Source organism: Spinacia oleracea, chromosome 6, assembly GCF_020520425.1.
Source record: "Spinacia oleracea cultivar Varoflay chromosome 6, BTI_SOV_V1, whole genome shotgun sequence".
Classification (NCBI taxonomy): Eukaryota; Viridiplantae; Streptophyta; class Magnoliopsida; order Caryophyllales; family Amaranthaceae; genus Spinacia; species Spinacia oleracea.
This window is the reverse complement of record NC_079492.1, coordinates 76,230,962-76,236,758: the sequence shown is the minus strand read 5'-3', so window position 1 is coordinate 76,236,758 and position 5,797 is coordinate 76,230,962. Positions and strand designations below refer to the sequence as shown.

The following is a 5,797-nucleotide window of genomic DNA, read 5'->3' as shown; positions in this document are numbered from 1 at the left end:
AACAGCAAATCATCACTAGTGGAAAAACAGTCATTTGCGTTGGTCATTTAAGCCCATTTGCGTCGCATATTGGTGCGACGCAACTGGCCGCGACGCAAATGAAAAAGTCATTTGCGTCGCACTTTTGTGCGACGCAAATTTGAGTCATTTGCGTCGCAGTTTTACTAAACAGCGACGCAAATGACTTTTTTTTTGACATCCAGAAAAAGTCATTTGTGTCGCTGTTTTACTAAACTGCGACGCAAATGACTATCCAGGATGTCAAAAAAAAAGTCATTTGCGTCGCTGTTTAGTAAAACTGCGACGCAAATGACTCAAAATAATAAGGTCATTTGTGTCGCAGTTTTACTAAACTGCGACGCAAATGACCTTATTTCTTCTTTTTTTTTTTTCTTTTTTTTTATTGAACAACTTCATATTTCATGTATCTGGATCACAGTATTATATATACATGCATAAAAAAAATAGTGGAATATAGTTGAAAATTTTGACAGAATCTCCTTTGTAATATAACACTTCCCAATAATCGGGAATTATAATACATGCACCTGTCAAATATAGTTTTACAACCCCATTAAAAGGCAATCCATCATATCATATCGTTCAACCAACATGTTGATAACGAACCTAACAAACCAATATTACAACAAACTAGCTAGCTAGATTTACATCGGAATTGGTCAAAAAGTAATCAGCCCAAAATTCTTTAACCTCATTAATCTCCTCGAATGAAAAAGGCTTTGTTCTTGAATAATCCTAAAAATACACATGCAAGTATATAAATAATTAGGTCAACAATCAATAGTTATGCCTAGAGCTACTTCAATTTATTAAAGTATATCACATACCGTAGTAAGATCTTGACTATCACGATGCTTTGTAAATATATCGTACATAAAACGCATGACGTAGTAGCCACACTCTAGTGATCCCGGTTGTTGAGGACACTACATGATTAAAAAAAACAACATAAAAGACTTGTTTTGCCTGTGATGCTAATATGAATGGATCTTCAAGATGCCCGACTCGACTAAAGTTTACAAGTGTCAAGTACCCATGTTCATCACTTTTGACACCGCGACTAATATCAACCCACTTGCACCGGAATAGAGGTATCTTAAATTCCTTATATTGCAACTCTAATATTTCTTCAATTACTCCATAGTAACAATACTTCTTATCTACAAGTGTTCTATCTCTCGCACTAGCATATTCCGAAGACAAGCCCATTGCCGTAACACCACTATTTTGCATCGTCGTTTTGTCATCTTGTCGCTTAGTGTAAAAAGAATAGCCATTGATGTCGTACCCCTCATAAGAGATGACTTGACATTTAGGACCATATGCCAACCATCTCAACGTGTCAGATACAACCTCAGGCGTTTCGGTGATTTGATCCATCACTCGACTCTTGAACCATGTGAGGAACGAACGATTATGCTCTGTTATCAGTTGAGGACCATTTTTTGAAGGATATTGCTCTCTAAGAAACTCCATGTGCTCATCCACATATGGATGGACTTCACTAACAGTTTGCACCACAAACAACTCAATCTTACTCATCATTTCTGAACCGATTGATATCCTTTTCCTGCCGATTGTACCTTGACCCCCAAGTCTCCCTTCATGTCGAGACTTTGGTACTCCAATTTCTTTCAAATTATTCAAATATTGAGCAACCCATGCGGCAACTTCCTCAGCAACGGTTCGTTTGACAATACTAGCTTCAGGTTTGGCCGGATTCATCACTCTATCTTTCAAGGTACCCATCTCTCGTTCAAAGGGATACATGTACCTCATACAAACTGGCCCACAAAGCTTAATTTCACGAACAAGATGAATAATCAAATGAGGCATCATGTCAAAGAATGATGGCGGAAAATACTTTTCAAACCGACACATGGTCTCAAGTACATCCGCCTGCAAATCATCCAGTATTGTTGGATTGATCACCTTGCTACAAATCGTGTTAAAAAAGAAACACAATCTTGTAATGGTATACCTCACTGGTGGCGGCAATATTCCTCGAATTGCAACCGGCAACAATTGTTGCATCAACACGTGACAATCATGAGATTTCATTCCAACTAATTTCAAGTCAGACATGGACACAAGGCTACGAAAATTTGAAGAGTATCCAGCAGGGACCTTTAAGCCATGCAAAGACTCACAAAAGCTAACTTTCTCCTTTTTAGACAAGGTGAAGCAAGCTGGGGGAAGGTACCAGCGTTTTCCCCTCTCTTGAGGTGCCAACTCGGAGCGACCCATAGCAGCCATATATTTTCTAACTTTAGGCCCATCCTTCGTTTTCCCTTGCATATTCAACAATGTCCCAACAATGGCATCACAAACATTCTTCTCAATATGCATTACATCCAAACAATGCCTAACTTCCAAATGTCTCCAATATGGGAGATCCCAAAGCGTAGACCTCTTCTTGTAACCACCACTTGACTGACCTTTATAAGGCTTACCAAACTCTGTCTCAATGTCTTTAACCCGTTCATAAACCTCACAAGCACATAAGGGAGTAGGAGCTTCTCTCTTCTCCACTTCTCCATTAAAAGCTTTCTTCTCTTTTCGAAAGGGGTGATCTTCAGGAAGATACATCCGATAATCCATGTATACATCTTTCCCACAAAACTTTAGGCGCCTCGAGACCAAATCATCATGACAAACTGGACATGCCTTCTTTCCCTTTACAGAATACCCTGACATTCCATAAGCTGGAAAGTCATTTATCGTACAAAAAATCATGGCACGTAAAGTGAAATTGGTTTTGGTGTATGCATCAAACATCAACACCCCTTCATCCCACAACAATTTCAAATCTTCAATGAGTGGCTCTAGATACACATCTATGTCATTTCCGGGTTGTTTAGGCCCAGAGATCAAGAGAGACAACATGATGTATCTACGCTTCATGCATAACCAAGGCGGCAAATTGTATATGGTGAGAAGAACCGGCCAAGTGCTATATTGGGTACTAAGTGTCCCAAATGGGTTCATTCCATCCGTGCAAAGACCAAGCCTAAGATTCTGAACTTCTTCACTAAAGACCTTGTACCTTCGATCAATGTTCCTCCATTGTGGAGAATCAGCAGGATGCCTCATTAACCCATCTTTCTTCCTCCCTTCGGCATGCCACCTCAAGAGTTTTGCAGTTTTCGCTTCTGAGAAAAGGCGCTTAAATCTTGGTATAATTGGAAGATACCAAAGCACCTTAGCCGGAGTAGGTTTCTTCTTAGTTGATGTTGAATTATTATCCACGATCTTGTAACGGGACGATCCGCATCTTGGACACTCATGCAGATTTGCATACTGCTTTCGATACAACACACAATCATTTGGACATGCATGTATCTTCTCATAATCCATACCCAAAGGACAAATAAGCTTCTGGGCCTCATAGTTAGACCTTGGAAGTTTGTTTCCTTCGGGAAGATTATCGGACGTGGCCTCCAAAAACTGTGAAAAACTCTTGTTGGTCCAACCGTTTTCCACCTTTAAGTTGAAATATTTGACGACAGCACCAAGTAGAGTTTGTGTAGAACCAGGATATAACGGTGTTGCGGAAGCTTTGATTATACTCTCATACATACGGGGACGCTCAACGAATTGATGGTCTTCCACATCATGCATCATCTCATCTATCCTATCTTTCTCCTCTTCTTCCTCACTTTCAACACCAATATCATCCTCAATTTCATTTTCATCACCATTATCACAATGATTATGCTGACTCGAGCTCGGCATACTAGAGCTTGCCCCATGATCTATGCTCTCACCATGCCATGTCCACGTCGTGTAGTTACTCTTAAAACCGCGACGAATTATGTGATCAACAATATCATCAATATCCCGATACCCCCTTGAATTATTGCAATCACAACAAGGACATTGAATTAAACTTGATTCATGTTCTGATTGATGTTTCAAGGCAACCTTACTGAACTCTTGAATCCCTTGTAAGAACCTTGTAGAAAATCGTTTACTACCATACATCCAACTTCGATCCATTTTCAACCACTAAAGAAAAAATAATATGACCAAATTTTGTCGAAGGTTAGAATATAAACTAGGATATTCATATCATTTTAAATCCATGGCTTTATAGCTTCCAACTAAACCTACCATAACTAATAACAAGTTCCCATAACGTACAATTCATTTCACATCACAAATTCACAAACCCAAATTTTGTAGCAAACCCAAAACATGATTTCATGTATCACCTAAATTCATTTCATAACCTAAATTCATTTCATAACCTACACAAACCATCTCATAAACCTACACAAACCCAAAACTTCATTTCATAACTTTTAATTCAACAAATCCTAAATGTAATAAACAATTAAAATTCAACAAAACCAACTATTATAATAACATATTCCAATTCATCAAAAACTACAATTAAAATTCAACAAAACCTAAATCCTAAAATGTACCCAATTAAAATTCAACTAAATAATATCCACAATTAAAATTCAATCTTAAATTTCAATTCAAATGCATGTACAACTAAAATTCAATCATAATATCCACAATTCAAATCAAAATGCACCCTTAAAATTCATTTTAAATTTAACTAAATAATATCCACAAACTTTCAATCTTAATATCAAAATTTAAATTCAATCTTAAATGTAAACAACTAAATAAAATCCACAACACTCAATTTAAACCTAATTATTGAAAGTTTTAATATTTAAAAACAATTTAAATCGTACCTAATTAAGAGAGGAGGGACGAACTGAGCAGGGGCGCCGGCGGAATGGGCGGTGGCGTGGTCGGCGGCGTCACAACGACAGGCTGAGGTGGTCGGCGGCGATACAAGCAGCAGCTGCCGTGGTGGCTGGGCTGCGTTTTCAACACGAAAAAACCCGGGAGACTTGCGTTTTTCAGCAGTGAACGACGGGGATGGAACGACGAGAACGACGCAGGCCTGCCGGAGATGGAACGACGACAGCAATGAACGACGGCAGTGAGGTCCGACGGCGGTGCAGCGCCAGTGAGGTTCAGTGTTTGGGCTTAATTTGGTTTAGGAGGGAATTGTAGAAGACTTAGGTCAGTTTGTAGAGAATTGCGGGATGGAGGAGGGAAACCAAAATTAAAAATCCGAAATTTTTTTACCTCAAGTGCGTCGCAGAATTAGTAAACTGCGACGCAAATGACTCTTAGAGTCATTTGCGTCGCAGTTTACTAATTCTGCGACGCACTTGAGGTAAAATTTTGCGTCGCATTACTATTAATCTGCGACGCAAATGACTCTGAAAACATATTAGAGTCATTTGCGTCGCTGGTTAGTAATTATGCGACGCAAATTGCTAATTTTAATGCTAATAACTGTTAATTGCGTCACATGTTTAAATGTGCGAGGCAAATATGGTGATGCAAATGATTGTTTTTCCACTAGTGCATAAATGATTCAGAGCCATTTTTCTACACCTGGAATGAAACTTAAAGAGAGGATGAGAAGCCACCAGTTTCATTATTGTAAATACTCCATACATAAGGTGAAGAGGAGGGAGGAAATGGTATCACCCTATCTCATAACCCTTTTTGGATAGATAAGAGGAGAAGGAACTCCATTAATCAAGATAATGTATTGAGTAGTTGATAAGAAAGTCATTAATAGCTGAATAAAGTGATATGGGAAGCCAATCTCAGTAATGATCTCCTCAATGAATCTTCATTCTAATGTATCATAGGTCTTTCTTAAGTACAACTTCATCATACATCATGGTATAGTCTGACCCCTTATTGTACAACTTGATGATATCTTAACAGATCA

At 38.5% G+C, this 5,797-nt stretch overlaps 1 long non-coding RNA gene across 1 annotated transcript; it reads right to left on the bottom strand.

The window, feature by feature from the left end:
- Positions 1–475: 475 nt before the first annotated feature.
- LOC130464000 (uncharacterized) lies at positions 476–949 on the bottom strand. Its single transcript, XR_008924291.1, has 2 exons — positions 849–949; positions 476–756 (listed from the first exon to the last, which is right to left on the bottom strand). It is a non-coding gene; the product is annotated as an uncharacterized lncRNA (long non-coding RNA).
- Positions 950–5,797: the final 4,848 nt, after the last annotated feature.